The 23,351-nt window shown below is 42.0% G+C and overlaps 1 long non-coding RNA gene across 2 annotated transcripts in view; it reads right to left on the bottom strand.

The window, feature by feature from the left end:
- Positions 1 to 12,618, bottom strand: part of LOC135386072 (uncharacterized) — a 97,575-nt gene extending 84,957 nt beyond the window's left edge. For both annotated transcript variants that reach the window (XR_010420586.1, XR_010420588.1), the window contains exon 1: positions 12,281 to 12,618. This is a non-coding gene — a long non-coding RNA (uncharacterized LOC135386072). The remainder of the gene's footprint in view (positions 1 to 12,280) is intronic.
- Between the last annotated feature and the right edge of the window lie 10,733 nt (positions 12,619 to 23,351).

The raw sequence follows: 23,351 nt of genomic DNA, 5'->3' as shown, positions 1-23,351 counted from the left end.
TAATTTCTTCGCGGTCTACAAATGTGTGTATTAATCCCAATAAAATCCGTTGTTGTTTACGCTCCCGGTGTGTGTTTGTGTCCTCGTCATTTTGAGCGCTGCATATTCAATAGGCCGACATTTGTCTTAAAGCGTCGGAGGAAAACCCAGTGAAAACACACACCGACGCAAAATGCAAAATGCATATTTTTCGAATGCGTTCAAACGTATATACTATCGTTTCTCCACGCATTACCAACCACAACGACATAAATTTGCAATGTTTCGTGTGTCATATCATTGCCTATTTCTTCCCTATCCTAATATAATATGACAGTTGCATATTATGGCATATTTAGGCGTTATTTGATTGCATATATCATATTTCCGCGCTATTTGCTTCCATATTATGCCATATTTCGGCGCCATTTGAATCAGTTTTTAACATTGCCTTTGTTGTGCCGCTGCTCACGCGTTATTTTAAAAGGAAGGTCATCGGCCGAAAACCCGTCTTCCAGCTACACATATTCCGCTGCGCTTCACTACGGCGCTTTTAGGCTGCTTCGTGCTACGTAATCAGTGGATTCGAATAGCACCGAACAAACTTCAGAACGCGCGACATGTAGTCAGCAGCGAGTTCAAGTTGTGGTTGATAAAAAAATAATGGAATCATAGTATGTCAGCGCCGTTTTCGAAGGCAATGAACAGCACAACGAAGAGCTGTCTGCACATGTCGTAGGCAGAATAGCATACAGCGACATGTAAAAGTGCATGTGTGTGTGTGTGTGTGTGTACGCACTATCGAAAACCTTAGTATACCCATGGTGAATGGCAATGAACAACGAATGAGTGGGCTGCATGCGTGAACGCTCGTCCCGATCGCCAAGAAGGAACCTGCATTTTCATTTGTAGAAGGGTTTCTTTTCTTCTTCTTCTTCCTTTTCTTTTTTTTTTTTGCACGAGTTGTGTTTTCTCGCATGCTTGCCTGTTCCCCAAAATTCACTTTCAAAATCTCAACGTTGTTAAACAATATTGTAGACACTTACACGTGCTCGATGATCGGTAGCGATGCATATCTGTATTAGCACGTATCTACGATATCCAAGACATAATTAAAGCACGATTTGCGCTGTCACATGACCTTTCGTAATGCTTTCTGAATTTCGTAAAAAATCATCCTGGAAGTACAGTGTTAGGCAACCAGATTTAATGTTCATGGCGCACACCTTTAAAAGTGTGAAAAAGTTTACAGTGCGGTTCCCAGTTGTGCGAAAGCTTCGGGAGGAACATTCCCGGTGTCACAATTTTTACTGCACATCCTGTGTATATTTAGACGTTTCGCACGGCATATTTACATGCATATTTTCGAAGATTTTTGTGTTTGAAGTCCCCGGCCCTACCAACATCGTAGTCACTAGTACACGGGAGCTGAATCGTTTAAGCGGGGGCAAGAAGGAAGAAGGAGCAGCAGCAAGAATTCAGGGCACCAAACATTCCTCTGTTTCATCCCCATATCATCGTCATCATGTATCTCTCTCTCTCTTTCAACCTGGAGCGCGGCCTATATGATCGGACCGTCTTGCGTTCTGTCGCGCGGGGCGACGCGGGGTCGTCTGGGATTTTTCCGGGGTGGCTCAGGCGATGTCACACATGTCGGCACAGTGCCCTTAGAAGTCGGCCCAGGACGCACATTCCCCAAGAGCGTTAGTCATGACGTTGCCCATCTCTGTGAGACCGACAACGGCAAGCTCTTTCGGCAGTACCTCCAACTGCCAGCGACGCAGGGTTGGCTACCACGGCAACACGCACGCACACGCATTGGAACGCCACAGTGTAACCGGGCTTTTGGCACAATGCCCAAAGACCCCCCTTTTTTTTTTCATGAATCTGATATGACGTTGAGTGTACGACATAATGCAGTCCCATAATCATCATCATCACCACCACCAGTATGACACTATCGGACGTCTTAATTCTTCTGATTATTATTTATTCGAAATAATAAGATGTACTGGCATAGAATGGGCGCAGTTTAACAAAAACAGGCAAGCACAGTTTAAGAACATAAAACTAAAAATATAATGCAAATTTCTTTGGAGAGTATGTGCCTCACGAAGAGGGATCCACATGACCTCGAAATGGTACTGTCGTACTATACTGTGATAACTCATGCAAAATATGATTTCGTGATTGTTGTCTCACTGCAGCACAGATACCACCAGTAATTCAGTATATCAGTAAATCAGTAATCAATGTATTAAATATTCTTAATATATAGATACCAAAGGGGATTTTCCGAAGACCTTCCAGGCGAATGTCGGCACAGTTCCCCCTGAAGTCGGACCAGGACACATACTAACCACGCTGTCTCCCACACCTTCCTGGTGTCCTCCCTCCATCTGTCCACGTCATAGCCACAGTTGCTTCGCGGCGCTAACACGCAATAACAAAAAAGATACCAAAGGACGCAGGAATGGAGTGTTGACGGGTAATTGTGTTCTGATTAATACTAGAGTAAGAGGGAGAACGACCTTAGGGGGAAGATGAACTGGCATCCTGACGATCATCTGAATCATAGTGTTGAGATGCAGCTTGCACCACTTTTGAGCATCTGAATCAACAAGTCGTTCAATGTTTTGCTGATGACTGGTGGAGGCCCGGTACCTACTCGCAGTTATTGGCAAGGACTTTTTGCGTGTCTATACGACTGACTGATAAAGAAGACGTTTATTTATTTTGCTGATTCAGGAAATTACTGGTAGAACCCTTCCATGGAACTCTTCATATTCAATGATCAAAGCGATACAGCAGTTATCAGTGATACAAATAATGGCTGTTGGAACATTGAGAACTGCCGGTACCAATACAGGATACTTCAGTTACTTCTATTTCGCTGCTGGATTCGATCCAAGAACTACAGTACTCGACGCATCTGATCCAAATACCCACAGCAACAATCTACTTAGTAATTCTGATGCATTTCGACTATTGAATCAACCACATGACTATTTATGCACTCGCTGTCGACATCTACACGCACTCACAACGAACTGTTGCGTCATTAGGCCTACTGTGCCGGTTGCGTAGCTGTGCCATCCTTCCAGTCCTACATTTGTTCCATGACCTCGATTTAGTCATCAGCAATTGTGACGTTAGCAGCTTACAAGTTTCGCATTGACCGCTTGTACATCCTGATAAATACCATCCACCCTTAGTAACTGCTTTCCTTCTTCCAACTAAACGCAAACGACATGACTTTATGCAAAGGTACATGTCCCTCTCGGGGCAACTATCTCGAGCATTACTGGTATTACTCCCACGTAGACTGGTCGCCTGTGACAGAATGTAATGACATTGATAAAGCAGTTGCGAATCTAACTGAAATTGTAACTCGTGGCATGAATATGGGTTCATTCCCAAGTCCAAGAATAGAACTAAAAGATATCTGTACTGCTTTCCTCATGAGCTTAAGTGCCTCCTAAGGAAAAAAACTTCGTTTTGATCATGACAGACATGATCATGACAAACGGTGACTCACATTGGTACAAAAAAATTTCCGTGGTTCGTCAAGAAATAAAAAAAGATATATACTCGGGACTTGTCCACATACCATAAGTCAGAGTTCGAGGTAACTCGTTACTGTAACTAAGTTCCTTTTTTTTGGTAACTTTTAACTTAACTCTGTACTTTTGCGCCGTTGTAACTTTCAGAGGAACTCGTTCCTTTTTCAGGTAACTTTGCCAAAGTAACTTAAGTTCCAAGTTACTCGTAACTCGCTTCTCACTCACGTCCACATATTTTCTTGCTTTCTCTCCGGTTCCTTCATGGCATTTTTCCAGTAAAACGTGATATTCAATCAATGACAGTATTTTATCCAGGAAGTAAGAACCGCTGCCGTTGAAATGAAGCTGAACCATTGTGCGCCCACAGGGGGTAAGGTGCAAAGCGTTCGAGTAGACCTCTACCATAGGAACGTCATCATGACATTGGTACACAGAATCAAATCGAAACGAGGGCTGGGTTCTACGAACGGGCACTTGTTCGCTGTCTCCCATTAAAAGCAATTGAAAGAAAAGCAGGACCGAGGGTCGCGTCCTTTTTAGGCACCATGTCGTAACCCGCTCAAGACCGTGGCTTTCGGGCGCGACCTTGTTCTCCTCTAGCTTCGAGCGCAGTTCAATTCTACCAAATTTTGGCGCTGTCGAACACTATGATGTCATTTATTTACAAACAGGGAGAGGTCTATTGTTGGACAAACAAAAATGATCTAAGCGTGTGGCATTCCTTCGCTGGTAACTCAAGGTCTAACTCAACTGCTCAAGCGCGCTAAACGTGCGTAATGCTATTTTGTGTCCTGAGTAACTTGGAAGTAACTCGATCTTTTTTTAAGTAACTCAGTAACTGCGAGTTACTTTTATGCTGAAGAACTTCGTTATTAACTTAGTTACATTTCGCACACGATAACTTAACTTGTAACGAGTTCTTTTTGACGGGTAACTTCTCAATCTATGCCATAAGTCAATTGAACGATTGCTGAACAAAAATCCTAAATTATTTTAGAAACTCGTTCAAGATAAGACGTCTCCTTATCCAAGCTCCATAAGTCTGCTGAAGGACAATCATGCGGTTAGCAAACCTCCCGAGGTTGCCAATGTCTTCGTTTCTGGATGGACCTTATAAACCCTTGTAGAAGGGTTTAAAAAGTTTCCCGCTCTAAGTACCTCAACATTTCGTTGTGTTCATGCTGATGAGGATGCCTGTATAGGCGTCTAAACGTCCCATTGTTTTTTTCTTGTCTCTTATGTAAGACAGTGCAAAAAATCAATATACTTGTGGCCATGGTTGTTCATAGGCACTTTGAATAATAAAAATTGAAATGAAAATTGAATTAAATGTCCTTTATTTATTTATTTTGTGTGTGCGGCCTTATAGGTATGCTTAGCACATTTCATGCATTTTTGCTGACTCATGACCGGACACATAACCTCTCGGTTTCTGCAGCTCTACGCGAAATGAAAGATATTTTTTCTTCTCTGTTATGTAAGCCAGTGTAAAAAAATCAATATATTTAAGGCCATGGTTGTTCATTGGCACTTCGAAAAATAAAAATTGAAATGAAAATTGAATTGAATGCCCTTTATTCAAAGCGATAAAAGCGACTCAAAGATATGGACCTAGATTGTATCATGTTACTGAGTATATAGCGACTTCGTAGAGTGAAGAGTGGTTCACTGCACCCTTTTAAAACAAATTAGGTGTTAGAAGAATTTGAATTGGCATTGACTATGTTGATACTGCACCGTACATAGAGCATAGTACAATAGTGTGTGCGTTCTCAATATGCGCGAGTCTTACTAGGAGGCTTCAATGCGCGCTCCAAAAATAGCACTTTTTTATGTATCTGACCCTGTAGAACTGCAATGGATAGTTGTAAGATTGTATGGATACCTTGGGTTTGAACTCCTATTGAATTAAGGCATTAAACATTCAGATGTTGAAAATGGGTTATTTGACATGAAAAATAATCTTGCAGCAAAATCTACATGCTGACTATTTTAATATTGATAACTTACGCAACTTTCGTTATTTTGGTTGCTACACGCGGTAATTGGGTCTTGTTGAGCTCAGTTAAAGGAGTGAAGAAAAAATGGAGAAAGGGGCACTCATCCAATCTCATCCAGTGGAAAAGGTTACACAATAAGACATTGAGGTGTTCGCAGTGTGATGAAAAAAAGCTGTGGGTGAGATAGGTAGCCAATATCAAAATTGTGCTAAACAAATTTAACATGAGAATCTTTAAAAGGAGAAAAAATTAATGCGATACGTTTTTGGCGTTGGGAGTGAAAAGAATGCCGCAAATTGACAGCTCATTTCTTGACGTCAGTTCTGGAATTGCGTTCTCGAACGGAGTTTTGTGTATCGTTCTTGCGTTGTTGCATTACTAGTGCCACTATGGACTAAACCTCATGCCTTCAGTATCCTATCGAATTTGTGTGATTACACCACATGCAGCTGCTGGCAGTTTTCCCAACGTGGGGCAGAAAGCGGAGACGCGCGCCGTTGCTAGGAGACAGACGGCCGGTTTCCCGGTGGTCGTCACCTGCTATTGGAGATTCCGAAACTATGGGGCTTTTGTAGGATCTTTCCAAAACTAGTGGAAGTGCGTAATTTTCACTGATGGCGTTTATGTTTTGCGTACTGGGCTTTTGTGCGGTGTTGATTTATAATGCGAAATAATTTTTTTTTATAGTTCGTAGTGGCACTTTTTATGGCACAATTATACCACAGTTACGGTACTCAGACCTGAAAGTTCCATTGCAAACGTGCACACATGGAAGGGTTCAAGCGGAAATGCAGTAAATACTAGCGGCCAAATCTTGATAAGGATAATAATTAAGCCCACGACTCAGTGATAGTTTCGTTCTTGACCACAATGATTTATTTACGTCACTTGGAAATGGAAACAAAACATTCTGCTACAGTGTTAAACCGACTGTCTGTCCTCTTGTCATCGTTCACCTGTCGTCGTCCCATATCGCATGAACTACATTGAGGAAAAGGTAACACATAGTTGATATTCTACTAAGCAGTGTACCCGAACAGTGTTTAGCTGACTAACCTTTCCTCCTTTTGTTTTTTTAGTAAACATGTCCCCCCCCTCCCCCAGCGTTTAGCTTTCATCGCTAGAACATCAACATGTCTGAAACCGCATTTGTAATGGCACATAAAGCTTCTTGTTCTCCCGCAAGCAAACAGTGGAAATGTGTATATATGAAGAATGTTATCAAGAAAGTTTGCTTTGGGAAACGTTCTAAATGCACCAACATGATAGCATGATTAGACAGTTTGTAAACTCGTCTACGCACAAAAGTCCACGCCATTTTCATCGCATTTTTTTTTTACTTTTTGAGCCTGAATCTAGTATTGAGAATTAACTTGAAAGTAGTACAGCACGACCGGAGACCCGCGAAATTATCCAACAAATACGTAATAATATGCGGGATGACCTGGAAAAGGCGGTATCCTCGTAGAAGAAACGCAACAGCTATAATTCGAAAGCCATGGCGATATGGGTCCATCTTTCTTTTTTTCATCCCGTGTTAGCGCCGCGAAACAACTGTGGCTACGAGCGACGTAGAGTACTGGATAGATGGAGAGAGGGCAGAAGAAAGTAGTGGGGGACATGGGGGTTAGCATGTGTCCTGGGCCGACATTCGTCTGGAAAGTGTGCCAGAAAAACCAGGCGAGACCTATGACAGCACAGCCGGTGGTAGGATTCAAACCCACCACCTCGGAGTCTTCAGCACGACCTCGGTTACTACTAGCGAGCGGATGCATGCTCTTACCCAAGCAGCGCAACATCTTGGCCCAATATTGGACCAATATTGACAATGCCGGCCCAAGATTGGGCCAATATCGCCAATATTGGGCCAATATATTGTGCTGCTTGTGTACCCACTCGGTCATGCCGCTGGGGGTCCATCTTTCTGCTTCGCTTATTTGTTTTTCTACAAATCCAGTACACACTCTCAAATAGTCACTATTATAGTCTGGAGTGGGTGGCTCCACACAGATGATGATGATTGGAAAAAAAGAAAAGAAAAACTGAAAACACATGGAGCTAGTCACCCCAGTACGCTTATTAGATCCAGTAGACTTAGGTCAATATTTCAAAGTTTATCTTTCTCTAATCAAGGAAAGCAGCTAGCTACAGGCGGCTCGGTTATGATGAAAGAAGGGCATGGTATTTGTTCCTTCTATGTGTTCCAGCCTAAGAACATCAATTGCCATCAGGCTTGGTTATGTCCTAGTTCAACTCAACATTGCCTACTCATTCTTATTCATTTGCACTGTGCGAGGTTTCATATAAAGACTCACAAGAACGATTCTTTAAAATCTCAACCATCCATATTACTTTGCAAGTCCAGTTGAACTACGCGTAACGAATGAAATTACACGAGTATAAGCACAACTGAACGTTTTTTGAATCTGTTGTTACACTAAACTTTTTTACACCCTTTTGAGTGTAAGGTGTGTGTACCATAACTCGCACCCCTTTGAGTGTAAAAGTTTGTAGGTGTAATCAAATACACCTACCTCTCAGGATGTATTTCACAACACACACACATACACACATCTGAAAGGGTGTTACATCTACTTAGCGGGTGCGCTACTTGTTGGTCTACACTGGTAATTGGACGATACCCTATAACTGAAACTGATTCAATTTTTGGTGTGGCGTAACGTGTGCGACTTTGGTTCCATAGTGAGTGTATCATGCATATCAGCCTAAGCAAATGCATAACATGAACATGTAATGCATTGTGTTCTCCCAAATATAGCAAGTACGAACTGGTGCCATATTCGACCAATATACTGTCTGAGATACGGATAAGGATATACGCGCTTAAATTCAGAGATAAATTTGAAACACCACCTAAATGGGACGACGAACCAAAAGCTCACTTAGAAAGCATTTCCTTTCTACAAGCAAAACAGATACTATATATATTGCCTGTCTTGTGAGCGTTCTGCAAATTCGATAGCCCTGCTCGCATTCGAGTCAAAACCAAGGGTGAGATGTCTAAGTTTAATTTGATTATGCACATAAAAAACACTGAATTTTGGTATGAGGGAAAATTAAGACTCAGTGTACACGCCATTCATATTCTATGACAATGTTAAACATTTTACAATCAGGCAAAACACCCTTAAACCGTTGCACCCTTATTACACCAATGTAGATGCGTACCCAATTCACACCCATCTATATATGAGAGGATCAGTATCGAAGGGGTGTAATATACGTGTGATCTGGGGTGTATATTGCAAAATACACCCCTCTTACACTAACATAGGTGTAAAAAAGTTTAGTGTGTAGAACCTTATCATTGTTAGATTTCAAACACTTTTTCGAGTGTAATTCAGCAGTACTCCGACTGATTCCTCTTTACGTGTATTACCAACACTCTCAGACAAGAGCACACCCTACCAAAAGAGTGCCCTACTCTGAAATCTGTAACATCTTTTAGGGTGTAATTCAGGAGTGCTCTCACTGATTCCATTTTAGGTGTATATCAGCACCCTCCGACAAGAGTACACCTACAGTCACTATTTTAAGCTACACCCTTCCAAAAGTTGTTCTGTAATGCTAGGGTCCTAAGAGTGCAGCCGATTGTTGATCTCTGTTCTGACCTGTAGAGCGCACCTTACACAAGTACTCTAATTACGTTGACAGTACATTAGTTACTTCCAGGGTTACTTTCGATAGTATGTGTCCTGGAATATGTTTGTAACGTCCTTCCCAAGAGTGAAGTAAAGCTCTGCTTCATTTTTCGGTTACCATCTCCACCATGTTCTGACACCCCATGTGGTGAATTGCCCCGTTCATCATCACTAATTTATCAGATGTCGTTGTTGTTCTGACATACAGACTTGCTTACAACACCGGAAACTGCAGACACTTGATTTCTAGATATCTGTTATCCTGAATACGGTGGTTTGTGTTTTAGTCATTCGTATAAGTAGTTAGTTATTCGTATAATTAAAAAAAATAATAATAATTCCTTTTGCGCTGGTCCCATCGAGGTGTGACATGTTTACGAATGAAATGACTTCATTTCCATCCACTCGCTGAGCAGCTTTCATTGGAACAGAGGTTAGTACCAACTGTCACGTGTGGTGGTCACACGAATGCGTTGTTAACGACATGGACGACACCTTTAGTCATCTATTAAAGTCATTAATGCGGTTCCAGGATGCAGGCGCAATCTCGATGCAAGAATAGACGCAATGCTTGATATGATGTGAGTGGGCAAATTCTCATTGAAGCAATTTATTCGATTTACTCAGGAATCGCGATCCGTCTTGCATTAGATATACTCCGCTTTCACATTTCTGGTGCATGGCTTGTCTTGCTGTAGCTGGGTGCTATGTAGTACTTCCAACTGCCATGAATTTGTGCCATGCAATGCTGGTGAATAATGTGGACACATTCGACAATCCCTTTCTAACTGTGAAAATTTGGCCGAAGTGTTCCTCATTCATCATCATTAATTTATCTGTTGGCCGAAGTGAGACTGAGCATGTTCGAACCAGTGATGAGTTCACCAGAAAAGAAGACATGATCATGCTTTGTTTTCTGCTGCACTCATCACTGCATCAACTATGCCGCCTTGTCCTCGTGCAAGTTAAAACATAAATGTGAAAATCCCAGGCACGTTAATTTCAGCTTCTTAAAGCACACTTGAGCAAAGTCAGTAAGCAATAATGATTGAGTTACTTTGCTTTTCTGTTATTCGTTGCCTTCACCTTGTGCATCCAAGCAACCTGTCGTGCGTCGATTTTGGTAACATAAGTAGTATTCCGAAACGTGTTATATGTGTAATTCACACTCCTTACGTTTTCGTTAGAAACCTTTACATACCGTGTTCGTGTTTTCTTCAGTGCTTGGATTCTGATATCTAAAAGCGTAGATTCTAGTGTATACCTCTATGTGTACGTTAAAAAGGTAAATACTATTTTCGGTGTACTTTATATAGCTTACATCGATGTATGAAATGTTTCATTTTCTTTTCCTTCAGGTCTCGCTCTCACTGCCTGTACTTTTTTTCTTCTCTATACTAAGAAGAAAATATATTCGTGGAACAAAAACGCATAATGTTCTTCTTTCTTCCATTTCCATTGTTGATTTATATGCTACGTTAACAGGCACGAGAGGAAGCGAAATATCGAACCAATGTGAATACAACATATCTACGAAATATAAAACTTAGTTTATTGAGAGAGTGTGTGGTTCTTTTACTTTCGATTTCAGAGAATATATTACTATAACATTGCCACTTGTGAAGTTTTTGAGCACTCAAGTAAATATTATTTATTTTCCAATTTAGCCACCACCCATGCCTGACCAAAACCAAGCACGTCTTTGTAGTTTTTGGAATTTGTTAAATGCCAGCGACGTCAGTGAACTCATAACCAAGTGAAGCGTAACTATTCAATTCACAGGCGTTTCTTAGTTAAAAAAAAGTACTAAATTAAACAGTGATGAGCCTACATGGTCGAGGTCGTCAATTTGTTTAACTGAATCTGATCCGCGTATAGCGTGCTTCACGATTTTTTTCGGGTATTGGTGTCTTCTCTGTAGTATCAATCCTTCAATGTAATACTCTCCAGTACCTACCCCTTTCGCTATTGCATTAGTTGCACACGTCGGTGAGTTCTGCGAAGGACGTATGTTCCTCATGTTGCACTTCCAGTAACTCCGTACCAAACATATGACGACGGGATATTGCAGTACACCCACGAATCTATGCATAGAGTGGAAAACCTCCCCACTTCATCGTTAGAGTATAATTGTTATTGTTGTTGTTGTTATGCATAACGGAGAGACATTTGTGTTCCATTCTGGACGTCAGCGTCCGTAAACAACTTCTTATCGCCCTCGGTGAATACGCTATTTTTAACGCAAATCCTTTTACAGGCGAACACAAGATATAACACGACAATGTGCTTTATAAAAGCTAAACTCAGGAAAAAGTATCATGGACTACTAAGTTTTATTCGTTTCTCTTTTTTTAAGTTAACAAGAACAACGAGCGCTGTGCGCCCGCGTCCTTTAGGACTACCTATAAGCATTCAGCAACACGCTTCAATATTGCATCCGCTGCTCATCCACAATTTCTACAAAGATGTGCACCTAGTAATACTTACTATTTAGAGCGAGCGCCAGATATGCATACGATACGTAATTGGCGTCGATACACAGAGATTCAGGCGCGTAATGAACGTGCTTGTATACAACTGAACGCATTGTAACTCTGCAAACCTTATTCTTTTTGCAACGGGTTGTGAAACATGGTTGATAGCTCATCACAGTTTTATTTTTATAACTAGCCGCCGATACGAACTTAGGTTTCGCACAGTTGCGTTTAAGCGACTTTCGATATGCGGACAGAGTCGGAGCTAGGCCTAATTCTGTTCGACGGGCCGTCTCTTGTTCCGCGAGATTCGGTGTAGGTAATGAGCCTACGGTTTATATTTCGGGTAATAATAGGTCGCAAGAAGCAAATACAATAATCGTAGACTGTGAATAGCACAACGAAACTTCGACGCGAGTAAACCTCTCCCGTCTGCTAGGCCTAAAGCGTATGGTACAAAGAGGAGATCTCGCCAAACATTCGGAGAAGCACGGCTGTAGTCTTCCACGACACTACATGAAATTGTCGTTAAATTAAATTCTGAGACACCAATTATGTTTAAACCATATGCCAAACCTGAGGCTTAACGAAACGACGCTTACCTCTGGAGGCCGCCATGTTGGATTCGATCGTTTCGGCACAACGAAAACAAATAATTTCAACGGCAGAAGCAAACTGCTAACGCACGTCAACAACGTACTCACAGTCTTCACGACACAATTTTCATTTCCGTTGCTCTTGGGCTATTTTCGTACGAATGTTTGTGTTGCTGGACATCGTTCGCACTGCAGGCTTTTTGATTTTTTTTTTTTCGCCGAAACCTAACATGGCGGATTTTCAAAGGACGCGCATCATTGTCCTCTTGAAGTATTTCACCAATCTACTGCGAGGGAGGGAATACCAGAAAGGGAAAGTTATAAAAGTGCAACGAGGACCAGGAGAGAGCCATGAGGGGGTCGGGGGAGGCACACCAGGACACAAGGAAACTGACGGATTCCTCGTGATAATTGCTCGCGAAGACGCTCATTGACACAAGTATATTAGCTTCGAAGATAAATTGCCTTTCTTGCCGCTCACCATTTATCAATGACAGCTCGAACTGTTAAAATTAGCATATCGACGTGAGTGAAAGGACAAGAGAAAGCAAGTGGGTGGAACCTGAGACGTCAGGTTTCCTGGTTCCTATTGGACGAGATTCCAACATGGCGGATGGCGGGAACCAAATGAAGACCCGTGGACCAATGGCAGACGAGAGGGCGGTGAAAAACAGATGCGCCCTCTTCCATTGATGTCATGCAACTACGTCCTCCTCCGATGATAACTGTAAGCGAAGTAAAGTTTTTCATCTAATGAATAGTTGTTCCAATCGCACCGCGCATTTTTTATACATTCCGACAAAGGACCCCGAGGCAAAAAGAGTTCCTCGTCGGACGTCAGACACCTCCTTCCCGCTGGAAGTGTTACCGTCTCCCCCGGAGGTGAAAGGATTGACACCGGCGGGTAAGCTGTCAGCCTTTTTGCATCCTGCGCTGTCCGTTTAGACGCCTACGCATATCACCTGCCGATACCTAGTCCATTTAAACTGATTGAGCGTTATAATCTCTCCCTGCAGCGTAGATGTTTGCAGGACATGACGTGCGTTTACAAACACGTCCGGTATCGAAGACGCCCCGGGATTGTTCGCTGTGATCTGTTTCGGCACTCTGACTGGAATGTTAGTTTTCGGTGAGGGTTAGAGGAATATATAACGCGGCACTCTTACCAGCTTACCACATGGCGTACGCTGATCACGTAGCCGATTAGGCTTAGGTGACGGCTGGACGCGCAGTCGGCCGCTGTTATCGTCGAAGACATGGAAGATAGGTTCCTTCTCCTGGTATAGCCTTGTGACGCAGATTCTTGACAGCGAATGATGGCTAGAGATGGAATCGGTGTACCAGGAGACAGCCAGTGTGTGACTTGTTGCTTGGCATGTGCTTAGGTGGTGTTGGCTGATGAGTGGACAGGTGATGCTTCAGTACCCTGCGCATGAGACAAATGCTTGCATTTTTTTTTGTGCGTGGTTGTTTTTTTTTTTTTTTTTGTCTGCATAAGCGTACATTCCCAACGCGGCATCCGGCCGCACAGTGGCCATGCAGAGACAATGAGAAATATAGAGTGACGAATTCGTGAATTGGTTGTGATGGAATGGCTTGTTTGATGCGTCTGCCCTCATCTGTAAGCATAACGTGTAGCTTAACGACATAAAGGACTGTATAGTGTATCTCAACACCCGATGCATTTTTACTGCCGTGCTATATTAACGACGTGTCATTTCGTGAGCGATGACAATATAGGCCAATCACCAATCAATATTTCGCCAAGAAATCGACTATATACGCATCTTCTAAACTACGCGTAACATATAACACTGTAACGCTATATGCAACACAGTAACAGATCTTTGGTCCTGGTCCTCATAGTCGCGAAAAACTATGTAAAAATCCCTTAGACTATATTAATGATGTGCGAACGTTAATGAAGGCTTTCTTCTTACCCTTTCTCTACTTGCCTGATGAATGCGTACTTTGCCTGGTCTTAGTTTCAGGTTCCAAACGGTTATGTAACAAAACGTTCTGCTATGTCCTGGAGTAAGAGCACCGTTAAAAGAGTGGTCTAAATTTCAAAACCTATAATAGTAGAAATCCATATTCTGCATAGACCAAGAATTAATTGCATTGGATTGGATTAGTCTTTAAATGCTCTCATATTCACTAATCAAAGTTGCGTTTTATGTTGGCGTTGAAGTGATCACAAATAACGTTGAATTTGGGCCCGAATACGGGTCTGTTTAACTGGTAACGTCCGCTTACTTACTTGGTGTCGAATATACTGTATTATTTGCCGCTAACCTCTTCAAGCTTTCAATCAGCAACATTCCTAGTAGCATCATATTATGAACGTGGCTGCAAAGCAAGGTTTCTCGTCTGGCCTATATTGTAGATTCCGTAAATCTGTACGCCCTATCACTGTATTACTCTAACAAGCTTGTCAAGTTTGCTTGCTTTGAAAATATAAAATTTTGAATTTCGTGTAATTCAATAATGGCAGTAATTAGAAGTTGATTAGATTAGATTAGAAGTAGTTGATTAGAAGGACGTCAACAGCAGTTCCAGCAGTTCAATCAATCATACTAGACTGAAATACATATAACGATTAATATGGGTCATTAAGTTGCAAGACCAATTTCTCCATTATCGAAGTCATACCAGCCTGCTCTTTCTGGTTATCTGGCATAGTACAACTACCTAATTCGGACACATGGAACCATTACTTCAGCCGTTTCTCTGCGACTCAGAGGGACTACAGGCTTGAAAAGCATGACTCCCCCAGTCCAGAAACCAAAATCTGAAGGAAAGAAAGAAAAATATGTGACTTTCACATGGGCATGTCAGACCCAGGTCTGATTATGACGTCGCGTAGGTCTTCAATGTGATCTCCTTGAATTAGATCATGTGGTCCATGTGCTTGATTCATCAGCTGGAGTTTTAGTGGCCCTTTCACCTGCAAAGATGCATATTAATCACTCTCTTGAACTCAGCTTGTACATATTTGCACGTGCGAATGAAAAAGGATGCAAACCTCTCCCTACTTCGATACCTGGTTTCCCATATTTTCGATGCACTTGTATATGCAACTCGTATTAACCTCTGTGAAGTGGGTTAGGGTCCTGTGTCTACCACGGGGAAACAGAAGTGATGATGACATCATCATCACTTCTCCATCATTTATTGTTGTTGTATATACAACTTTTTCAGAAATATTCGAAATTATCTCAGTTACTAAAGATAACGCAACGCAGAACGCGGCAAAGCATTGTACTGTACAGTAGTCATGGTTAATAGGCAAGAGCTGTTAATGCGTTCGTTGATAAATGTAATTCTGAAAATGTGCCGGAAATATGCTAGTCAGAAAAATCACACTTCCCTCGTTTTACGCAAAACACCAAAGAAAGAACGAATGAGGAAATCGGACTGCGAAAGGCAACACAAGTCAACTACAGAAATGTATGTATTTTTGATAAATGTTTGCAGAAAGGTTACAAAAAGCGCAGCTAGAAAGATGCCATTATAAGTTTGGGATCACATGTACGTAGACTGGATGTGGGCAGTGTCGCATATTTAACCATAATCATTAAGATGCTATAACCGTCATGGTGTACATTTATGCAGAAGTCTATATAACGGCTTAGGTCATTTGTAGCCTTGTAATACTTCTCGTCATATATTTTTGATATATATTCAGAGCACCTGCACATATGTCATACTTGCAAGAAGTCTGTGAAATAACTTATATTCTGTGCTTCCACTTCCTATACATGTGCTACCCCAAACCCCGAACCTTCTTAGAGTCAGTGTATTTCTAACCTGATGCGTTAAGGCATACTCAAATTAATGTCGAAGTATACTTAGTTTTCCAATGCCGCCAATAATGAAGCAACCATTTTCGGTGCATCGTTCTCACGTTTCACAAATTTAAACTGTATTGTGGGCGTAAAGTATCACCATGGACGTGTTGCTATTTGAACATGTTCAATAAGAGCGCTAAACTGGACATATTATTATGGTGGATATTAAAACACCAGAAAGGACACAATAAAACCACGCAGGCACCGGGAGACACAACGGTATTAGGAACGTCAATGCTTGACAAAAATGTATACTTATTTGCTTCGCTATTCGTTGCTTTACAAATACATAAGAGTACGTTCAGCTAAAATATGATCTGTGCAGTCTTACTGGTCACATTCTCTACTCCATTGTATGATATTATTCTTAAGCAATTAATGAGTCCTCACTAATTTCACCCAAAATTACGTTGTGTGCTTTGTCGCGCCACAGGTATTGTCTTGTTCATGCACATTTTGTTTCAGTTTGTTGAACAGGAGGGAATGTGGCTGCTTCGCTGTACACGACAGACAGAAAGAACACGTACCAGTCACCTGTTACTTTGTGTTCTTTTTTTTTTCATTTTGTAATAAGCTTATTGCTTAATAAGCACAGCTCGATAAGTTTCTATCGAAGACTTGCTACCTGATAAAAGCAGCTCGAATTATGTTAAGAAAATCATTTCGGACGCATACAAGTCGCCACACACTCGGGAGGACTAAATATCAGGAATGGGAACCGTTATTTTTTTCAGTTCGGTTCGGGTTCAGCCATATTGGTTCAGTTCGGGTTCAGCTCCGCAGCAGCGTAAAATAGCGGTTCGAACTGGTTCAGGAATGTGAATTATGAGCGGGTTGCCATGGGTCAAAAGCAAGCACACCCGTACGATTCTCAAATAACACAAATGTACTTTTGTTGTTGTTGCTGCTGCTGTTGACACAGAAGTGCTTCATAGCAACACTGCATGTTACGGTTCTGCATTTCATGTGCAATGTTACTGTAGTGTACTGTACCCTCTATGTTTACTCGTCGTATACAACCTGTTACGTCCTGCTCAGGGGGTGGTAGTTATTTTCACAGCACAAAATGAAAACTTATGGTTGCTGGACGACAAATTCCCGTACAAGGAAGCCTACAACTACCAAAAGAAAGAATAAAAAATAAAACACGACAAATGGCGCTTCTTGTCCTTTCTAATCACACATATTCATATATATGCAATCAGATGCTACTTTTTCCCCCCTTGGGAGCAAGGAATTTGACTCGTCATAGCACGATCTCCAACACAAATTGTCATTTATATTTGGTGTCCGAAGTACACGATGAATGATACATGTTACCTTAGCTTATAAAGCACCGCCTAACCTCAAACTAACACAACTGAATGAACGCAAAAGCTGCGAGGAGGAAATACGAACAGAGATGATGATCGACTCGTCATCATCTCTGTTCATCTCTTTGGTTTCTCATCATTTCAATATCCGTTTGTACTTTCTGTGTGTAAGCGTACTGGTGTAGCCAGTTCGACTTCATCGAAACTCACATCCCCATTTTTTTCTTTCATCACCATCAGGAGATGCGAAATCCCTCGCGCACTTGGGTTGCAATCCTGTTTTGTTCAGTTTCGGTTTCGGTGTTTGGCAACGCGGCTAAAATCCCAGTTCCGATCCCTCAAGAACGCACATGACGTCTGAACGGTTTCGCGAACCGGTAACCGCCATTTTTTTTCGGTTCAGTTCTGATTCGGTTCAACGCGAGAAAATAAATATTTTGTTTCAGGTTCAGCGAAAAATACGGGCTTTTAGCGGTTTTCGGTTCGGGTTCAGTTTCGGTTCCAATCCTTGCAAAATATGTCTATGATCTGACTTTCTCGGGTTAAGTGCCTTTCTCAGATCCGGAAGGGAAAAATCGGGTGCCATTTTTAAATCTAATTCGGGGCGAAATCGGGTGCTACTGATATAACCTGGTGTTATCGGGTTATTATTTTGTGCTTTCTGTCCCACAAGCCACCCGCAGTTGAAGTCTGTGTTGGTCAAACATATACATGCCTCTCGATTTATGGGTATAAGCGTCACATGTGGTAACATCAAATCTGCTTTGCATATACTTTATTGTTGCACTCAGATGACATTTACATTAGACAGGCATACAAATTCTTACTAAGTAGTAAACACGATGTATGGTACAACCTGATGCGTGATTGCGATTCTCGGGGAAAATCGGGTTTAACCACTGATTCGGGAGGAATCTCATAACCCGGAACATGCAGTCATACCCTAAGTACGTATGTATGGCGAGTGGCGTTCCTCGTTCTTGACAAATACTTTGTTAAGCCTATTCTTTCCCATTTCATTTTGGGTTTCCGGTGTGTATTCCGCTTTTTACGTGCGGTACACCCTAAAAATGCATACACGGAAGCCCAGGATATCTGTGTTTCATAGATTAAACTGGTCAGCAGCGTAACATGAAGTCACACCGATTGCGTATGCCACAACAGAAGCTTTGACAGAGGGGTCTGGGTGCAGGGCGGGGTATGTATTATGTTGCACGGTTTTCACTCAATTCAATTTTCAATTCATTCAAGTAACCATGTATGGTAAGGTGACCGCGCTAATAGCCGCCAGTTGGCAACTTGACAAAGACTCTGCAGTGTTTCAACAGTTTCAACAGTGGCAATGTGCGTGATACATCTGACTGGTTTGGGCAAACAACACTGTAAAAATCCAAGCTAAGAAACTTGCTTATCCACAACATTTATGCAAACTATAAAGCTAGAGGAAACATTAAACGTCACTGCACCCAGGTAGAAAGAAAAACACGCACAACAAAAGCAATAAGTATGCTATTGGTACTATACTATGCTTATACAGACTTCGTGTTCCCTATAGTCTCGGGGTTTTACATTTTGCATCATCTTCACCAGCTCGCTTGCTTCCTAGCCATTTCTTCACTGTCCTTGCAGTCTGATATTGTACTCTGTCTTCTCTTTACGCACATGGCTGATAAACATAGATCGGATTGATTGATTGAATATTTCCTTTTGAATATCCGTTTACAACAGTGTCGTTGTACAAATATTGACTAAATATAGCTGTGGGAGATTAAAATGGAATGTGCGTTTGCCAACCCAGGTGGCGAATTTTCCCATTCATCATCATCAGTGTATTTGTAGTTGTTCTACAGAGAAAATGAATTTTCTACTTATCTGCACCACAGAGCCGGGCGGACGGACGGACTGCGTTGTTCTAACTCTGAAATGAAGCTCTTAAAAGTGTTAACACGCAACCGAATTTGTATTCTGTAGGGGAGCATGTTATGACACCCGCACATCATTACAGTGAGGATGTCATGCCTCATGCCTGAAATTGTTACCTTCAGTTGTCTGAAGAAATTTGTTACGTAACGAATTATTTTATTTTGCAAGAAGAATGGATTATGTAGACTTTGTTCTTCAGATCAAAGGGCAATACGTCATTTGGGTTTGATATGGGGGAAAATAAGTATGTTGCTTGATTCCCTTTTGTGTAGGAAAGAACGGCATCGCGCAGTGACCTATCCGAGCCACGATAGCTGCGACAGGAGAAACTTAATATGAATATTCAGAGCCATATCATCCGAAAAAATAAATACCACATGCCTTAAACGAATATAGAGTTTCAATTGAACTACCATCAAAGTACAGACATGTACGTGTTTCCACACTCTTATTGGTATAACTGCTGTGGTTGCTCGTGCCGTTTAATGCAAAGCCGCTGTCATAGCGTCCCCACGCCGGCAAGTTAAGATTTCCCTACATCCTGGACGTTAAGCTATATGACTAGTTCACTGTATTCAACTGAGATGTTTGGACGGAACAATTCACTCACTGCAGCTTTCAAAACACCCGTGACGCCCATTTGTCGTGCGACGAATTCAATATCTCCCTATTATTATATTTCGCTGACATCAACATCAAGACACCCGAATGCATGCACTCCCAAGCACTATGACTGCGTGGTATGTAGAGCATACCTGCAGTTATGAATAGTGGGCTTGTAGTGAACATGTGAATGGAAAGGTCAGAGGCATAACCCGACCCCCATACCACTTTATAATAGCTTTCCACACATTTCTGCGTTACTAGGTTTCGTCTTTGAAGATTTTGGTATAGGAAATTTGTTCAGAGAACTGCGCACACCAGTTTACAGAAAAAGCAAGTAGTACACGTACGCGGCAGTATGGGCTGAAATACTCAAATAAGGGGAAACTGAAATAAACTGGACGTGGATATTAAGTACGCAATACTTCTCAATAAAACAAAAAAAAACTTCTGAGAAATAAAATGTACGCTTGGATTGTGGAAGTGATCTGATATAGAGCGATTTGCTCCTGTTCAGGGGCGTGTACACAATGCTCAGGTACTGAGTACCGGGAAAGAGTAACTGAGTAGACCAGTACAAAATACCCAATCCTGAAATGTATATAAGAGTAGAGTATTAAATGCTCTTAAAAAGTAATTCATTACTTTCAAGATACTTTGACGTCGTAGTTTGACTAACAAATAAATGCGAAGAGCGTCAAGTTGAAAATGGCATTACCAAAAAGCTTTATGAGCTCGCAGGAACAACTGCTTTTCAATATGACTATCCGATAACTGCGCCGTTTTTTTTTCTGTTTTCTTAAGCACATTGCCCCAAATACCGAACAGGTGCTCTACATATGCGAAAATGTTCTACAGAAACGACAGAATTTACTGTCGTTTTTGTTAACAATATTGACAACGTGTCATTCATGGGAGGCAGCACATGTGTGTTTTATTTCTTCATCTTTATCAGCTGAGTGATGAATAAGCCGCGTGTCTCGTTGCACTAGTTCTTGTTTCATAAACCTCAGTGAGCATTACCGTCAGCCACGTCTTGCTTGGTCCTTCTCATCGTTGAGGTTCTGCGCACACCCTAACAGATTATGGGCCCAGGTTATGGGCCCTGATGGGTAACAGGTTACGAAACCTTCTCCCCAGTTATAAAATTGAAGTTGGTTCGCATATTGCTTGCGTTAGCAGTCGAATGGGGATGGACTGTACACTCTTTAAAAAAGGGGGTGTACTTTAACTCCTTTCCTTGCCACATATATCACTCCCATTTTGGAGAGTACAATTACTCTCAAAAAGGAGTCTCCTCACTCCCTTCAGATCACTTCACTCACTACAGGAGAGTAATATTACACTCCAGTAGGGGGTTCAAGGGTCTGAAGGGAGTGAGGAGACTCCTTTTTGAGAGTAATTGTACTCTCCAAAATGCGAGTGATATATGTGGCAAGGAAAGGAGTTAAAGTACACCCTTTTTTTAAGAGTGTACACCAGGTTGATATAACCCGCAGCTTACTTCAATGGTACTTTGAAGGAAACCATATACATGGAACAACCTTTCCCGTTCCATGAAGGAAAGAAGGACGACGTTTGTCTTCCGAAGAAGAGTTTATATGGACTGCGCCAGTCAGGACGAGAGTGGAATATTCGACTGGACAAATTTTTAAAGAGTGGGAGGCTATCCAGATCAAAAGCAAACCCGTTTGTCTATTTTAACATCGAAGAAGGCATTATTGTCGGAGTGTATGTGGACGACATCTTGATTCTTGCAAAGAATGACGCGAAGTGCAAGGACTTCAAGGAGAGCATGAGGAACGTCTTTGAAGTCAAAGATCTTGGTGAGGCAGACTACATACTGTCAATGAGAATTCAACGTCATCAAGATGGAAGACTGACTCTTGACCAAACAGCCTACGCCGGAGGGATTGTGACTACATTCGGGATGAAAGACTCAAAAGGAGCTTCAGCTATTGGTGTGCGAGGCCAGACCTAGTATTCTCTCCGGCCTACATGAGTCAGTTCAACGAGAACCCAGCTGAAGAACACTGTAATGGCGTGAAACATATTCTGCGCTACGTCAAACAAACGAAGGACTACGCATTAACATTCCAGAGAACAGGAAATGGCGTGAAGGCTTTCTCTGACTCAGGCTAGGCAAGTGGACCAGGCGATCTTTTTGGTGGTTACGTGTCCACCATGGCTGAAACAACTGTCTCCTGGAGCAGCAAGAAGCAGAGGTCAACCGCTTTATCGACTGTAGAGGCAGAATTCCTTGCAATGTGTCATGCAGCCAAAGAAGTTCCATGGCTACAGCACTTCGCTGAATAGCTGGGAGCAAGCGAATTTATAAAAGAGCCTCATACTCTGTTCGTGGATAACCAGGGAGCGATTGCAGCAGCGACGAATCAAGTGACGTGAGAGAGAAAGAATCACATTGAGTTCCGTCATTTTTTTCTACGTGAAAAGATTGAAGAAGGAAAATTACGACTGGCGTATGTTAAGACATCAGATAATCACGCTGACATCATGACGAAGGTCCTGAACGGAAAGAGAACTCTTCAGCTTTCTGAGCCCCCCCCCCCCCCCCCCCCCCAGTTAGGTGTTCGTTAGTTCACAGAACACTGAATGACGGCACATTAAGGGGGAAATGTTAACAGTATTGACAAAGTGTCGTTCATGGGGGGTGGGGGTGGCAGCACATGTGTGTTTTAATATCCTCATCTTTATCAGCTGAGTGATGAATCAGCCGCGTGTATCCTGGAACTTGATCTTGTTTCATTGAACCTGTGTGAGCGTTACTGTCAGCCACGTCTTGCTTGGTCCTTTTCGTCGTTGAGGTTCTGCGTACACCCTAACATTTCTTCTCCTTATCGTTGCTCGAACCTCATACAGAGTTATTATCAGCATTGGGGTACAGTATCGCCCCTGGCGATGTAACTCCCCATTCATACACGATATGCACATTCGTGTACAATTGGACGGGTAAACAGGGTGAGGTGCTTCCTCAAACTCAACGAAATTATGCCTTTTTCACGTACACTAAAGCTAGCGTGCTATATCCTATGATGTCATCATTTAATGGCTGTTGTTGTTGTTGCCCTATCCTACTTTGCTCGCGTTGTTCCTGTTGTGACGTCATGCTCAGAAGTACTCTGGTTTCACGCTTCTCTAATCACAAGAATAAATGCCTCGATGTTGCGCTCTAACGAAGGCAACAGCAGCATATCACAGAGCTGCCATTAATATAGTATTAAACGAGGAGAAAGAGCGTTCGCTGTGCATCGCACCATTATTTCACTCCTAACCTAACTGCCGTGAAAGTACCTTTCCTAAATAATATTGCGTAAGTCCGTGAGTAAATTCCACGTTGCAAAATGCCCAATTATTAAAGACTCTCAA

Source organism: Ornithodoros turicata, chromosome 2, assembly GCF_037126465.1.
Source record: "Ornithodoros turicata isolate Travis chromosome 2, ASM3712646v1, whole genome shotgun sequence".
NCBI lineage: Eukaryota > Metazoa > Arthropoda > Arachnida > Ixodida > Argasidae > Ornithodoros > Ornithodoros turicata.
The sequence above is the reverse complement of the archived record's forward strand: the minus strand, read 5'-3'. Positions and strand labels throughout refer to the sequence as shown.